The 18,258-nt window shown below is 38.7% G+C and overlaps 1 long non-coding RNA gene across 2 annotated transcripts in view; it reads left to right on the forward strand.

Annotated features, from left to right (window-relative positions):
- The window catches only part of LOC138402661 (uncharacterized), a 53,988-nt gene that overhangs the window by 25,342 nt on the left and 10,388 nt on the right, over positions 1-18,258 (forward strand). For both annotated transcript variants that reach the window (XR_011237016.1, XR_011237017.1), the window contains exon 2: positions 7,060-7,572. This is a non-coding gene — a long non-coding RNA (uncharacterized lncRNA). The remainder of the gene's footprint in view (positions 1-7,059; positions 7,573-18,258) is intronic.

The following is an 18,258-nucleotide window of genomic DNA, read 5'->3' on the forward strand; positions in this document are numbered from 1 at the left end:
ATTACCAACACCGCGTCCAGCGATATAGTTCTGTACGCACCGCAGATTCGTATAGCCATCTGCCTTTGTACCTTGCACAGCATATGTTTGTATTTAGCGCAATTCAGTACTCTACCCCATACCGGGACTGCATATAGCATTACAGAGTGGGAAACTGAAGCTAATACTCTCCTTTTGCTAGCCCTGGGGCCTCCTTGTTTAGGCATTAAGTGGCTCAGTGCCATTGTAAGCCGATCTGCCTTCTCCGATACTTCCTCAGCATGCTTGCAGAAAGTTAGGCTTTTATCAAACCATACGCCAAGGTATTTTAATTTATCTTTAGGTTTTATCCTGACCCCTTCCAGCAAGAATGTAATGGGCTTAAATTGTCTGCGTCCACTCAGCATAATAGCTTCAGTTTTTTCTGGAGCTAAACGCAGCCGCTTTCGCGCCATCCATCCGCTTATATTTGCCAGTGCCTTGTTTGCCTTTGTCATGAGATCGTCCTCCTTGCGGGCAGCCACCACCAGCGCTAGGTCATCGGCAAAACCCACCAAGTGAACATCCTCCCCGAAGTCGGTTCGCAGTATGTCATCGTAGAGGATGTTCCATAGCGTTGGTCCGAGGATAGAGCCTTGTGGTACCCCGCTAGTCACTCGTATGTCCGTACTCTTACCTTCACTGTCGCGCACTATTATTTGTCTATCCTGTAAGTAGCTATTTATAATGTTGTATATGTAATTCGGAAAGCCTCTCTTGTTGATTTCTTCCAGTATTAACTCCCATGGGGCCGAATTAAAGGCATTCCGAACATCCAGTGCTACCAATGCGCAGAGTTTCTTTTTACGGCGAGTACCTTGCCTGGCCGCCTCAGCGATGGTTATCACTTTATCTATTGCACCGAGTGTAGACCTACCGCTTCTAAAGCCATACTGCGCCGCTGCTAAGTCGCCATGGTCTGGTAAGAGAGTTTCCATTCTGTTCAGTATGATTCTCTCTAACAGCTTCCCATAGCAGTCGAGTAAACATAGCGGCCTATATCCCGTTGGGTCGTCCGCAGGTTTCTTTGCTTTGCGTAGCAGTAGTAGTATTGCTACTTTCCAGATCTGTGGAAATTCCCCCGTTTGGAGGATCTCATTCACGACTTTTGTAATTTTATCGGGGATTGTGGAAACGGCCAATTTGACTATTTCAGGTGGTATAAGGTCTGGTCCTGGCGCCTTTCTCAGCTTGATTCGATCACATGCCCGCTTTAGTTCGTCGCTAGTTACCAATGGTATTTCCTGGGTAGGATACTTGAAGCGTTCGAAGTGGTCATGTGATGGAAATAGTACATTGGCTATTTGGCACATCTGTTCGATACCAATCTGTATTTGGGGCCCTTTTTTTAGTTTTTTCGTAACTATTTTATAGCCTAAGCCCCACACATCGTTATCTACAGCCTCACCCAGTTCCGTCCACTTATTACCTCTAGATTTTGTAATTAATAGCTGCAGATTAAGTTTTGCTAGTTTATATTCTTTTCTAGGTTCTTCGACGTCAATTTCTTGCTTCATTTTGCTCCCTGCTAGACAACGAACGAGGCTCTGGCGACCGAGCAGTGGCGGGATAACCACACACTCAGCTGGGCAACCGGCTGAATGAGGCTACAGCGAGCCTTGGGGTCTAAATAACCCCAAAAAGGACTAGAGTAGAGGAGAAGAGAGTTTGGAGAAGGAGTAAACCATGGATAAAGCGGATCCCAAAGAGAAACTACCCCAGGAGGGTACCAGCGCCGATAGTGGTACTGGAGAATCCCTCACTGAAGCTCTGAATATGTCTTCGATACCGAGTATAATCAGAGCTTCAGGCCGCCCTTCGTATTCTGGGGAGGGCAAAGGTTCGCCAAACATGCAAACAGAAAGCACACAATCACACACACATATATCCACATCAGAAACAGCAGCCTCATACAACCAGGATACGACTTCTGCAGCTGTTTACGGTCACCTAGATGCTGCAGTTGAAGACGGTATAGAAACCATGATAGATGACTTCCGCAGACGCACAGTAAAAACTGGAGAAATCGAAATGACTTCATTACTCGATACGGAAGTCGACATAAACCCCTTTGCTAGGAGAAGCAAGTTACAGAGATCACCAGTTAAAGACATCAGTGCTGTTGAACCAGCTGGTTTAACACGTTTTAGGCGAGAGAGAAGTGGGTCACTCCCAGTCATACACAAGATCGAGGAGTTAAGGAGTATCCAAACGAAAGTAGGAACGACAGGAGGCAAGCGACAAAGAGACACAGAGGATACCGAAGACGACAGGTATGATGACATGATAGCGCTATGCACAGAACTGTCACAGATAGGAAACAACCTATGTAGACTAGTAGGAGAGAACATAAACACTAAAGTGGAAATTAAGAATGGAGTGAAACACTTAAAGAACCGTATGGACGGACTAAAACGCAAAATGAAGGACTGGGGTGATCATGCCAACCAGAACCACCCAAAGACAAGAGCGAGAACAGTTAGTAAAAATACCCAAGACTCCAGCACCCAGACGGAAAAAGAGAACAAAGATCAAGATAACATAGAAGCAGATCGGGAAGTGCTAGAGACAACCACTACGGCAGTCAAGTCTACTAGAAACCAGAGCACCCAGACAGCCAAGCCTACTAGAGACCGAAAAACCCAGACAAATGGTGAAAACGAAGAGATATCGCGGCTTACCGCGGTTGACGAAATACGGAACAAGCTAGACGAAGGCTTAGACTTCAATGGACTGGCACAAATTATCGAAAACGACTGGCCAGAGGAAGTTTATAAAGCCGTCAATTTACAGAAGGCTAACCTGTTATCGCTAGACAGGAGCTGGGACATTGCGGCGATAGCAGAACCACAGAAGGAAGGAACAAAAGAAAAACCAAAGGGAGTGAGAAAGTTACTAAAAAGAGGGTATCCCGAAGCAGTAGAACTGCTAGACGAAGGTGAACCGGGTAAGATAGAATTTACGGTTCGCACCAATAAGAGCTCAAAGAGTGGCGTGGGAGAAGGAGAGAGATATATATACGTACTGCCCTGCATTGCAACTTTAGATAGGCGGGAGGACATGGAACTACTATATAAACAACTCGTCGAGTTAAAAAGACTAAGTGAAGAACGAACCACGAACAAAAATATCGCGTTCGTCATGGAAGCTGAATTTGACAAATGCAAAGTCAGAAAGATAATAGAATCGATATATGCCAGCAGTTGCAAGACAATTCAGATTCTAGTACAAGGAAATGAGCTCCCAAAGGAAATGGGAAAAAGCAAGACAGAAAAAAGGACTATGGAGACTATTACGCTAAGAGGTGAAGGTACCTATGCGGATATGCTTAAAAAGGCAAAAACTGGAGTAACCACCACAGACATAAAAGAACTAGGGATAACAGTAAAATCTGTTAAAAAAGTAGGTGGGAAAGCAGGCGAATCACAGATGATGATGAAGGTTCTAGCAAACAAAAATCAAGCAGAAAATTTTAAAGAGAAACTTATAGATGTATTCCAGGGCGAAAAAATTGAGGTTAATATGGGTGGAGAAACCACATTCCATATAGCTGGGATAGAAGATGAAAGCGGCTGCGAGGAGGTCAAAGAGGCCGTAGAAGCTCAGCTTAAGGTACCTGTGAAAGTTCGATCCTTGAGACCAACCCAATATGGAAGCCAAAACGCGACAGTATCTATAGACAATACTCACGCTAAAAAAATACCAAACTTAGGGTGGGTGAATATAGGTTGGACAAGATGTAGAATAAGGAAAAGAGTCAACATTGGGAAATGCTACAAATGCTGGGGCATCGGGCACATCGCCTCAAAATGCCAAGGGCCGGATAGATCTGAACTATGCATGAAGTGCGGTAGAAAGGGCCATAAAGCAGCTAATTGCTCTAACAGACTGTATTGCCCTATATGCGAAGAATCGGGCCATAAAGCCATTTCTACAGGATGCCCGGAATTCAGGAATGCCATTAGAGGCTCGCACCTTTATTTAAAAACATCGTAATGGATTTAAAAGTCCTTCAAATAAACTTAGACAGAGTGCGAGCTGCCCATGATCTCTTCCTAGCAACAGCTAAAAATCTAAATATCGACCTCGCCATAATCGCTGAGCCAAACGAAAAGATATCCACAGCAGCAGGCTGGGAGAGAGACAAAAGGGGCGACGCGGCTATAGTTTTTATTTATTTATTTATTTATTTTATTTATTTTATATCTAATTAGAACGGCAGTGCCACTTACACTAACTAGATGATTAATAATAAATTTAAATACAAATAAAGGTACAAGAAAAAAGACATAAAATACAAAACGATAAAAGATCAAAGAATTTTGAATATGTACGCTGAGAACATTGAATGACATATTCATGCAATGCTCTCAGCGTACTTCAGTAACTCCCGAACCAGTATTATAGACCCATCTTATCTACAACAAAGGTATTACAATCAAAAAGGTAATAAAGGGATATTTGGGACTAAAGCTATCAGGCCTCACGGTATACAGCTGCTATTTCTCACCTAATTGCAGCATAGACCAGTATAAACAAGACATAGATGAACTCAGTGATAGTATAAGAAACCAACAAGGAAACATTTTAGTGGCTGGGGATTTCAACGCTGCCTCAAAGCTGTGGGGAAGCAAAACTACAAACCACAGAGGCAAGTATCTAATGGAAACCCTCGCTGAGCTGGATCTGGTCACCATAAATACAGGGAACTTACCAACCTTTGAAAGGGGACACAAGTCTTCTAGACCCGACGTGACGCTTGTTAGCTCTGACTGGGCAGGAAAGATGGCTAACTGGAAAGTGATGGAGGAAGAAACTCTGAGTGGACATAAATATATTTCATTTGAAGTACTGCAAGAAGAAATTAAGATCCTCCCACCAGCAACAGGGTGGAATATGAATAAAATTAACAAAGAAATATTTCAAAAAACACTCAGTTGCGAACAAATCAAAACTCCTAAAGACTTAGTAGCTGCCACGACTAAGGCATGCAATCAATCGATGCCCAGAAGAAAACGTGGCCGGAAGAAGCAAGTATACTGGTGGAATGAGGAGATAGCTGAAGCAAGGAGGGAATGTATTGAGCGCCGAAGAACATACACACGAGCAATGACAAAGAAATACAAAATGGCGACCAACTTCCTGATTCTATGCATTTAGCTGGCAAGTAGGTGAGGTAGATAAGTAGATAAGGAGCAAAATTATTGCACGTGAAATAAATTATTTTAAACAACGATGTCTCTGGTCCAGCCGGACTCGATTCCCACATATTTCATTTTGGGAATTGTAGGGATTACCTCAATAGGTCCACCGATCCTTTCGCACAGTATCATAGAAACAACATCATCTTATCTATGAAACTCCTATCAGGATGCCTACAGCTCAATGGTAGATATTTAATTCACCTCTTTAGCTAAAAATTGTACATAAAAAGTGAATGTCATCAATTTCTTCAATCTTACACGGAGAAAAGATTCCGAAGGCGAATTATCTCGTATTCGTGAAAAATGCTGACACAGCAACTCTATTCGGTATCTGGTTTGTGAAATAAGAGATACTGGAAGTGATACCAAAATAGTTTAATTATAATAATTAATCTTAACATTTAATTATGTGCGTCAAATTTTTTTTTTTTTATGTGATCGGTTTCAAGACATTTATTATAGATAGAGGAAGAAACTTCTTAACGGAAAACAGCTAAATCGTAGCTCTCATAAGCCCAGGGCTTCCTGTAATCTAAATGATGGATCGACAGTCCACACATGCTACCGGATTGAATCCATCAGCGAACCCGATGGACCCATCCACCATAAGATCCGAAACTGTTACTACGGATAGTAAGAGAAAAGACGCATCGAAGGCGAAGTCTGATAACAGTTATGCAATATCTTTTCAATATTAGAACTGATACGATGACTGATTTACCAAGCTGAAACACCACTCACGCATTTTCGTTATTACGAGCTTCGGTTTGGCGTGTTTCATACGGTTCTATGTAGCACGAATCATACATACGTATAGTCCACGACAGGTCGAGATAATCAGGGTATGAGGTGGGGGGACGCTCCGCACACCCGCACGTCAACCCCGCTCGCCCGCACCGGGTTAGCGGGGGGTTTTCACGTGTGCGGGGCGTTCCCTCCCTGATTGCTATCTCGTCCTGTCGCGTACTATAACGTGCACGTCTTGTGTATCATACAGCATACAATTCTCGTCACTGTGTGTAGATTTAGCATTATTTGAGCATCATCATCATGATCAACCCATCGCCGGCTCACTACAGAACACGGGTCTCCTCTCAGAGTGAGAAGGATTTTGGCCATAGTCTACCACGCTGGCCATGTGCGGCTTGGTAGACTTCACACACCTTGGAGAACATTATAGAGAACTCTCAGGCATGCAGGTTTCCTCTCGATGTTTTCCTTCACCGTTTTTAAGCAAGGGATATTTAATTAATTAAAACGCACATAATTTCCGAAAAGTTAGTGGTGCGTGCCCGGGATCGAACCCCCGACCTCCAATTAGAAGGCGGACGTCCTTACCACTAGGCTATCACAGCTTTGAGCTTTATTTGAGCATATCTAGCAGGTATTTAACATCAGTGTATACCTACGTCTCGTACGCGCGCAATGATCGGCGCCGGGCGGACCGCTAACTCGATTACCTGACACGAGTCTCGCATGGTAAGCACACTGGTACATACTGTTGTACAAATTATTCCATACCCTCCTGATTTTATGCTAGAAATAACCAAGTGATGTACAATATTTTATGGATAAATGAATAAATTCAGCGGGTATTGTGAGGAGAAACGTACCTACTATCAAATCTGCAGATTTAACTTTTATTCAATTTCTTGCTATGTGATGTAGGACTAGGTATCGCCCGTATCAACTATGTATTTGACGACCTCCCTGGCGCAGTGGTAAGCACTGTGATCTTATTAGTTCCCGGTTCCATTCCTGGCAGGGTTTTGGAATTTCAAAAGACTAGATGCAAGAAAAGTAAAAACTCAGTTAAGATTAAAATTCTTTTTTTCAGACAGCTATGCTGAGTAACGAACTATCATAAAAGTGTCTAACTGAAACTTAGTAAAAAGAGCACTGAAATATGATGGAAGATGAAGCACCCCGACTCTGAGTGAATATCTTGGATTTAAATATTGGCAGCATACTGGCACAGACTAATAAAAAGGGTATTAAAATACAGAGCAAGGCCGATTAGTGAGCTAAGATAGCGACAGTTAAACTACGATGATGGCGCCTTTAATGGCGTCTGTATATTCCTCCCTTATTATCTATTTACAACCCGCATTTTATTATTGGGGTTAAGACGGTACAGGGCATAAAAGCTGTACTACAGGAGCTGGGCGGGGCTAAGGGTGAGTGAGATCGGACGATCGTTAAGGGATGTTTTTACGACCATCAAAAGATACTTTGTGAGATGGCATCCGGTAATTCTGCAGTAACTACGTAATCTTGAGTATTCTCAAACGATCTTGTTGAGTTACGAGTTTAATCCAGGATGCTGTTTTCAAGTTTTCTTCTCATTAAGGTAAGATTTATGTGTTTTTTCGTTTCATATTTCCATGATGAACACTTAACCATTAAATATTTTTGACATATCATTAAATAACTTTGAATTTAGAATTGGTGTAGAAAAACAAATGAAGTAGAGCTTCTACAGCTGCACCCTCAATTTTGTTTCGTGTTAAAAGGTCTCTATTTTATCATGAACCGGTTAAACCGCTTCGGTTTTCATCTTCATCTGCGTGAAATTCGGGATATTCGGGTACAATCTTCCAATCTTGAAGCCTTTATTTGATCATTAGCCTGACTGCTGCAACTTTGCTTTAAACAGCCAAGTTTTATCGATTAGTCTTCGTCAGTGGTTTGCGTGATGTGTTCAAAAACATAAAGCTATTTTAATTTTATATTCTCACTACTTAGATGATGCCTGCGACTTCATCCGCCTAGGTTTAGGCTTTAAAAATTATTTTCCGCTACAAAAAGTAACCTATGTCACTTTTCAGTTCTTTAACTGTATTCATGTAAAAAAATCGCGTTAGTACATTACTCTTTTGCGCCGTGATTGAAGAACAAACGAGCAAATTAACAAACTTTGGCATTCATAATACCTACTAGTAGGATTATAATAAGCCTAGTTATTTTATGCGGCGGCAGTTGTGGCGGCGACAGTGATGGTAGCGATGGCGGTGATGGAGGCGGCAGTGAAGGCGGTGATGGTAGCGGCAGTGGTGGCATTGGCGGCGGTGGTGGGAGTGTAGTAACGGCAGTGGTGGTGATGGTGGTGACGGCGGTGGCAACGACAACGACAACGGAAATCACTTACAGCCACTTACAAATGAAGCTGAAAATATGTAGTAATACAGCCGCACTTAGAGTTGCTAATCGTTACTTAAGATTGAGTTAAAACGAGACAGAATTATGTGAGAGATATAGCTCTGTCTCGTTTTAACTAAACTTAAGTAACGAATAAGCGACTTTGAGTACGGCAGATAGCCATGTTTTGACAATTTATGCAAAGCGCAACCATTGCATTATAGATGAAGAAAACAAAGGAAAAAATAAGTCACACCTCACTGACAACTTGTTAAAAACTGCCAACATTTAAATAAAATCTCATTGTTCGCAAATCGTGGATCTATCAGTACGTGCTCAAGCCCGGTGTTTAGTCTTAATGAACAACTCTTTAGCTCCACTGGCACTTACAGACTTGCAAATTAAATGGTGGGTGTCAGAAGATATTTACTCATATTGTATGCCTTGTAGACAGGACTGGACAAAGCCGGAGAAGACGAAAATTAATACAAGGATGCTCTTCTATCCATCTAAGAATCAATATTTTTGTATTTAGTATCAATAATTTTACTGTCAACTTTTAAATTAAAAAGCCCAAATCTAATTGTTGTTGACATTATTGATACAAATAAAAATAACAAGCCTTTCCATCAGAAAATGTGCGAAGCTGCGTGGTGGGGTTTAAAATTACAGTTGAAATAAACCGAAACTTCAGTTTCAGTTTATTTTACTGCACCTTACCTAATAGTTCAATGAGTCCTTTTACATCGTTATAAAATATCTAAGCTATGAAAATAAAGTAAGTAATCTTACTGGTCTTAACGCACTTCCTTCGCTACGTACCCGGGCAATCGAACTTATTGGTCCAGTTTTCCCTAACTCATTTCTCTATTTTCTTTGCACATCTGCTTTAGATGTATAGTGAAAGAGTCCCTAGAGCTGCTCTACCTTGTCAGTTAGTCTCTATGTGGATAGTGCGAAAGTGTAATTTAGTAATACTGTAATAAGTATAAAGCTGTACATTATAGTAATTAAAGAAAGAACATGACGTTATTACGTGCCTAGTTTAAGTTTACGAGTGCTTGTTCGTACGTAGTTTTGAGTTGTCTTGAGTTTTTGTAGGGCGTATGCAGTGCTTAGTTTATAGTTTGTAGTGCTTAGGGTTATTTGAAATAGTATAAGAGCACTGACAAGCGAATAGAGGTAGAACCTCAATAACTCAACGGTCGAGGAGCGGATTGAATCTGAAAGGTTGACTGTTGTGCCAACTAATGGCTATACTACGCTTTTTCGTCATCATTAGCAACCGATAGTCTTCCACCTCTGGATATAGGTCTCTTGTAGCCCGGACTTCTATATGCCATCGTGTTGCGCCAGCTTGAATCTATCGGCTTAGTATAGGGGTCTTTTTTTTTTCGTAGGAGGGGAAAATTCTCATGGACATAGTGCCGGACTCCTACCGACTAAAAACCCCTCCTTTTTTCAAGCAATAACGTTCCTATATATGTCCAATAGTATAGGGGTCTGCCTACGCTGCAATTTTCGGTTATAAGTTACCATTTCAGCACCTTGGAACTCTAACGGTAACGCTTAATTGGAAGGAAAGGTGCTAATATTTTTTAGTCATATTAAAAAACATTTATTGCGCTAATTTTTTTAAAGTCAGATCTGAAATCTGAATAATAAATATTAATTTTTGCTTAATTTTTCCAAAGTTAACCAAAACTGAAGGCTCATTTACCGGATGAGTATTTATCCCACTGCGCAGACTGCAGATAAATAAATTAATTATTGAAGGAGAGACAGTCATAATTAATTATAATTTATAGCAATGGCGTCGAAAACCTCGAATTAAACTCTATAGACCACGCGAAAATACGTTGCGGTGTCTATAATCATTAATATTCGTATAAAACAGAAGCTGGATCGCAGTTTTACGTCTTATTAAAGGGTTGTAAAATTTTATGTGCCCCCACAACCGGCGGGACTTGTTTAATTAAAAACGCTTTGTGAATAATCATGACGCATAAATGTTCTGTTTTATGTTATGAAAAAGAGATGTTGAACAAAGAAAGTCATTTACAGGTTTTTTTTAAATGGACTTCACAATGAAAATTGTAGCCACTACACACTCACTAAGCATGTCTGATGGTGGCTTTTTAATTTCGATAATAATAACTAGACATGGACACTTTTGCTGCTTTGAAATCATTTTCATTTGGTGAAATTGTTATTGTTCTTCACAGTGATTGACACGATATTTTTCACGGAAAGTGATTTTTCAATTTTTGCACTTACAATGGCTTGCTACATTAATTTATGTCGGATAATTATGATTAAGTTCAAAAGCGCTGGTGGTAATTTTTCACGCAAAGTGAATTTTCGCATTTGCAATCATGCAAAAAATTCGCTTTCCGTGAAACGTAGCAAACAATTATTACTTCTGCGTCTGACTTGTGCACGCGAAATAAACTCTTCTCTTCAAATAAAGTCATAACGTGAAACCATAAACCAATTGATAAGCATGTCTTACGGCTGAACACTGGAATGTATCTAATATTAAAGAGCGTCTCAAACGCTAGGTTTTTTAAATTTGTTGTAGGGACAAAATGTTTAAAAAAACAGGCACTTTGCGTTTAGGACGTATGCAGACGTAACAGATGTGTCATTTGGCCGTTAGATATTCAGGTTAGTAGTATTAATTTACTTAGAATTCAAATTTATTTAGTTTTCAAATTAACTAAAAAAACTTTTAGCCTTTCATTTTCGGATGAAGTCAGTGACTCAATTTATCATAGATATCTATAAATAGAACCTGTAAAATAGAACCTATCATTCAGGTCTCCAGGGACATTGACCAGTACGTAACGGAGATTAAATAGCGAGATGTAATGTTGCCACCCTCTAAAACACCCCACAACTTTGGCAATAAAACCAGCGAACCGGTTACAGATAAATATTAAAATGTAGTGTCACTAAACAATCCTGGAAAGTGTAATAAAAAGAAACAATAAAAAACGAAAAGTTAAGTACTTTTTATATCGCAGCTTGGACAAATTTTGTAACAAAACAAATGTTAGTCTTATCATTATTATCTACTTAAGTTCTAATACCATTTCATTTCTTTTTAAAAGGTACTAAGCACTATGAAAAAAGTAACTAAATGAAGCTCGAGACTTCGTCCACGTGGACAAAATTTTTTCTTACAATTCCTGTGGGAACTCTTTGATTTTCCGCCATGAAGAGTAGTCTATGTCCGTCGCAGTGATGTATCTAAGTAATAAAACTATGGTAAGTATGTACCAAACTTAAAATTGGCTATACGGATGGGCCGTAAAAATGGAATAAACAGACACACTTCTGCATTTTTAATTAAAATAAATATAGATTTTGTATAAAAAAAATCATATACTTACAGAAAAAAATTCCTACATTATACCAACCATACAACAACAACAAAAATTATAAAACATGGCAACTATTTTGTTTCACTGTATACGACAACATACTGTGATTTAATGCCAAGTAGATGATATAGCAGGGGCGTTGGCTTCGCAAGCTAAATAAGTAACATAACAACTAGGACATTGTACTAGTCCCACCGGTCACCTTTAAAATGATCTACATGTTGTTATAAACACGAGTCCTTAGTTTTTGCCCATTAGCGTCTACAGAACTAAGTGAAACTTGAATTATATGCGATTGTCTAGACATTCCATTGTAAGAAAAACAAATTAATTTCCCTCTATTGTAGGTACGGTCGAAAAGTACTCTCTAGTGAATTTATGTGCTCTATTGAATTATAGCGCAATGCTAAAAATGAGGAGCGAAAATTAACTAACGCATTCGGAGAATGAACGCTGCAGCACTTTCGCCGAACGGATTTTTACTTTAAGAGATATGGTTTTTTTATTTCACAAAAATGTGCTTATAATATCTCTTTTTATTGCATCCGTTCGTTGTTACAATAAAACTATTGTTATTTGAACACCGTCACTCAACAACATGTAGTAAAATGTATTCGTTAAATTAGCGAAAGATAAAATAATTGTTTTACAGTTAAAAAGAGTTTCTTCCTGGATCTTCATGTACCTATCTTGTATGGCACTACATTCTCAGCTAGAGTGCTTAAAAGGTTTGTACCTCAGAAACACTTCTTTAATCACCTAAAGAAGTGTTAAGTATTGAGGTATAGTAAATAATAGCATGGATTGTGTGTGACAAAATAATCGTTATCAGAAGAGAAGAATACTGATTATATTTACAGGCATATAACGTATTCAAATTAAAATAAGTCACAGTTGTCGGAGTAGTTACCGCAAATCTGCCAGAGCGATCGCTTCACTACATTTAGATTTAATCCCGCTAAGTGGAGCGATTGACGATATTTTACGACACGTTCAGGCCGTAATCAACTCGTATTTATCTGTTACTTCATCCCTTTGGCACGCTATCAGCATTCACCCCTCCTTTAACTACTAAAAGATAAAAGAATACGTACACACTTATTATGTACTTCTCGCGTTGTTTATGCGAAGTTGTTATACCTACATTTTTATGAGTATATCACCTTGGTTATATTAGTGGATGACTCTTAAATCAATCACTATAATATTAAAATATACAACGAGGATCGTTATGCTTTTATTATAGTTACGACAAGTTAATGACAAACAAAAGAATCAGAAACAAAGAAAGAAACAAAACATGTGGAAATATGTATAGCATATGCCATATAAAGATTTTGAACAGTAATCTTTAAATAAAATCAATTTGTTTATTTATTTTATTTTTTATACAAATAGTAAGCAATTCAGCAGGTGGGTCACCTGATGTTAAGTGATTTACCACCGCCCATGAACATTTGCAGCTCTAGAGAAACTGCCAATGCGTTGACGGCTTTTCAAGAAATTTGTCAATCTGCCCCTTGAATAACCCATGCCAATTTGTCAAGGGGCTAAGTTCTAAACAGTCAAACCTAGTCTACAAATAAACTAAACGTTTACAAAATGTCTATATAATAATAGATTTTAAATCCTTTTTAACCTATATCTGGAAGACCAGACAAGTAGGTAATCGAGATCAAGCGAGTGCAGTTGAGTGTGATATCATCGAAATCTGTCTAAGACAACCTTTGCTTCGTTGGGTCCGTGACGAGGGATGGCTATTAGTTTAAATAAATGTATGTTCGAGGTTTAACCCTGCAGATGTCACATCTCGCATCTATTGCAACGCTTTGTCGATGAAAAAGCCGCGAGAGAAATACGAGTATGTCGCACTAATTGTGCTCGGGTCGGGCTACTGATCTAAAATAACAATATATTTCGTTAGAAATGGTTTTAAGCTTCTGCCTTTCATACTCATTGAATAAAATTTGGGTATCTCAATCTCGATATTTAATTTAAAAAAAATCACAGGTTTTCTGCCGAATTGGGCAAGAGTTAATGTTGTCATTGTAATCGAGATGGTATTATGTCAGAAAAGAGAGTTTCGGGAAAACGGCTTAAAATTTTGTGTTTTAAAATTTAATATTTTATGTTTGTGAAAAAACTAAGTATGTAGTAGGATGTCAAATAGGATGAATTATCGATTGACAAACATTCCACATATAATATTATGTGATTAAAAAATAAAAAGGACCGACTCTGCACTCTTGTTTTCTATGTACGCCAGAATGGTGGCATGTATAATTTTCGAGTGCATTTTATTTCTCCTTTCATTGCAAACTCTCCATTTAGATTAAACCAGAGTGTTACATGTAATAAAACTGTCCGATAGAACACTAGTGTTTGAAGCTATGATACCAGCTTTTAGGCACTGCCGGGATCCTCTGGTTTATTTATCGGATAGGAACCCTTTTGTGCGGACCACTTTTAATGGCCATGTTTTGGTCTGCGACTGTACGGACGCGCAATTTTAATTATTTTCGTCCAATTTACGAGTGGCCATTAAAGGAGAGGTCCCCGGCGACCCATTAGAGATTCTGTTTTGGACCGAGTCTTGTTGATAAACTTTCAACGGATATTTTATATGGGACAAGAATTAGTGTTTAATCAGGCTTGGGTTGAAATAATGGGTCTGGTCTGATATATACGATACTAGTATTGAATGTTTAAACAATACTGCACTACTACTGCATTAATAAATTGCTAAATGAGGTAATCTTATTGCAACTCACAAACTATTAGATTGAGATTTTTTTTTAATGTGAGGTTTCGTGAAGCATTTGAAATAAAGCTGTACTCTGTCTCGCTCTCTCATAAGCAACATTGGCTACCCGCCAATAAGGTACCGTGTTTGTAAATTTCACTTTTTTTATTAGGTCCCCATCTTAACGTCCATTGTGAAGAGATCGTCATTTGTGATTTTGAATGCAACCGCGTCAATCCTCAATTCAATCAGTCACTCAAGTGCATCAGAGTAAGGCAATGCTTTTAAAAACTCATTTATTAACCTTTTGACTCTGGTACTATCAAATCTAAAAAATCTTTTATCTTAATACTTTCATCAATTTTACTTTGACTTTTCAAACATTTCCTGTACGTCTGCTTTAAATCACCTGACCCGTGAAATTAATGAGAAACATGCTTTCGGTGCACACAAAGTAGATTAAATTTTATATAAATTAGATATATTGGACCACTCCAGTTGATACTCAATTCCGAGAAGGGTCCCTCTCTAATCTTCCTTTCGCATCTAAAAAAGAATCAAATCCGTAGATAATAATCCGTCGAACACGAGTAGGCAGGTAAATAGCTATTACGCGCTTCGCTGGACCTTCCGAGAGATAAGACTTGACAGTGTCACATGCTTGCCAATCATCGGTTGAGGTTGCTGACAGCGATGAGAGGAGCGGTGCGGGTAGCGCTGAACAACTATACTCTATTCTTGGAAAGAAGTTAATATGGCGCTCTGTCTGTTACGAAAATTTCAGTGGACGTCAAACATTTTGAGTTACTAACCAATCACAAACGAAACTATGTTTGCGAGTTGAATTTCGAATGTTTTTTGAAAACATGTTTGTGCTTACTAGTTCACTGCACTACTCACAGAATATATTTACTCCAAGGAGGCACTACTACTGCATTAATAAATTGCTTCATGAGGATGTACCTTAAAGCATGTTTTATGAGAATTAAGATCATGAAAGAAAATTCTCAATTTGTAAACAGTGCGAGTTACCAGTAATATACCTCTTATGTACAGATCCGAGACATGATCGCAAACTATAGGCTTTATAAAAAAGCTCAGAGTCACTCAGCGAACGATGGAGAAAGCTCTATGCTAGGAGTTTCTACCTACCCGCTATCGCTTAAGTCTATGTCCTCACCACTATTTTTAGAATACCGCCCGTCCTCATGATTGATAGATCAGTCATCTTCAGTGTATTCTCGACAGCTTCATTTTATGCCTTTCACTGAATAAATCCGTGCGTGACAGGCTGTGCTGATAACCACCTGCTTACCTTTTGATTTATGATGTTCACCATCATAGTTTGTCATTAATATTATAATAACAACTGTTTTTCAATAGGTAGATATAAATAGTCTCTTTAAAGCAATTTTATCTTATGGTTAAGTTAAATTTATGAGCGTTGACGACAAATAATCTTCTACGGTTCTTCTTACGCCCTTCGCCATGATCATCATCACCATCATCACGATAAACCCCTTTCGGCAGCCCACTACTAAGTACAGGTCTCCTCTCAAAATGCCATGGGTTTAGGCCATGGTCTCCTACGCCGCTGGCCCAGTGCGGATTGGCAGACTTCTCACACCGTTAAGAACAATTATGAAGAACTCTCAGGCATACAGGTTTTCCCACGAATCCTCCTCACGCTTCTCCACACTAACGTATTATTCTATTATATTTATTTTTGTGCATCTTAAAATAAGCTAGGTCTCTATTTTAAGCCAAATTTTGAGGCAACTTCGTGCGTAAATAATCCTTGTAACCGGGATAATCAAAAATTAAAGAAATAATTGACAGTCTCCACTGGCATTTTAAAAACCTAAATCTAACCGGACGAAGTCCCAAGCATCATCTATTAAATAAACTTTTATTTCAAGGAAAAAAAATCAGTTAAAATAATTTTTATTAGTGTTTGTTTTTTATTACTAAGTTTTGTAAATACAACATTTGTCAATATCTAATAGTTAGGTACATTAACAATATATTTTTACAAAAAAATATTTTTCTTCGGATCTAGGTAGTAGAATGTATCAAAATGCAGCGAGTTTTCAAATAAGTGGACGCTTTAAATCGAGTCTACCGAAATCGGATTTTATCAACGTCGCGTCGAATCTGGAATATTCAGTTGCTAATCGTTAAATCCTAAAAAGATTTTTCATGCGAAATAATTTAACTTCGCATAATAAGACTCCTCTGAAAAATTAAAAGTCGTTTCCTTTCCCCGATAATTCTGCCCACTCATAAATGAGCGGTGACTTGGATTCTATTGAAATCGAGGGATTATTCATTTAAATGATACTTAAGAGACTAGCAATTACGGAAAAGTTTCTCTAATAACTTTACTTACAAATTGGCAAATAATTATAATTATTGCCTGGTCTCCCTTTGGTGATTTAACAAAAAGGCAAAAGTAGGAAACTTTTCGGTGGCGTCTTTAAATATTTCCTATTTAAATATTCCCTATACAACGTCGTCTAAACATTTATCCCGTAACTTTCAACTATACTCTTTACATTTTAGGGTCGAGATTGTCAATACTTTTTCTAAATAACGATCAAAGGAAAGTTTGATTTTGTGGCGATAATTGCGGCGAATCCCTAATTATTTTGAGGGTAAACTTTTGCCCGAGTTAATTTGCGAGTGGATCTTCAATTCCTTTTAATGGACACTTTTCGGTGACTTTCAATTTACGCGGTTGAATGGAGGACTCGTTAAACTTGCAGAGCTGCGATGACATTGTCGAAATGTACTGAATTTTAAACGCAAAATGAAATATTATTCGTCAATTTTCATTCAAACAAGTGGAGGTGATTTGTGAACGGACTTAAATATGAGTTCCGTCGAGTCAATATTAAAGGTGCCTTAATTGAAACAAAATGATTTCAATCTTTACAATGTAGGTACCTACCTAACTTTACAACCAGGTTTGCGGAAAATATTTTGTTCAAAACAAGACAAACAACTGCGTAGTCTCCCCCGCATCAGAGAGATGTATAACTGATATACTTTATATCACATCGGCGCCGAGCCCTTTTAGCGTTCCCCTCGCAAATCCCATCGAGCATTTAGATGTAGGTATACCTAGGTTCGCTTTGGACCTAGGTAGTACAGTTGAAAGGGGAAAGGGAGAGAGGAAAAAGGGGAAGTAATTATAGGGGGAAACATCAAGTATGTCAGGGGGAGAGTGTGTTGTAAGGACAAAAATATGAGGGTAGAATGCAGTGGAGGTAAGCGTGTCGCCTCGCATCGGTTCACTGTGTCACTGTTGATCTTTTGAAGACATAAGTCTATCTTTAGTGGGAATATATAGATCCTCATTTAGTTGGGAGCGTTTTCCTCCTTGTACACGCCCGCGGCATAATTTAAAAGCACTTCCGGTTTGTCGTACGTTGTACTGCAATCCACTATTCAACCACATCATGCGTCACTTTATAATGAGCTTACTTATGTTTAGTAGTTGCTATGAACAGATACTCGCTTTTCTGTTACTTTCTAGCATCAGACATGAGTCAAGTATAAAACTCAAGGTGAGATGTGAGAAAAAAGCTGCATTTCATAACAAGGTACTTTAGAAATATAAAAGAAAAATGCTGACCAGAGACATTATTTATGACCTACTGACTTCCTGAAAGCAGAAAGGTACAAATATTTTTACCGACAACGCAGTTATCCAAGTCGCTATGAGAAAACTAGCTGATATACCCCATTTTTGCTCGAGTGGAATTGT

Source organism: Maniola hyperantus, chromosome 8 (genome assembly GCF_902806685.2).
Source record: "Maniola hyperantus chromosome 8, iAphHyp1.2, whole genome shotgun sequence".
NCBI lineage: Eukaryota > Metazoa > Arthropoda > Insecta > Lepidoptera > Nymphalidae > Maniola > Maniola hyperantus.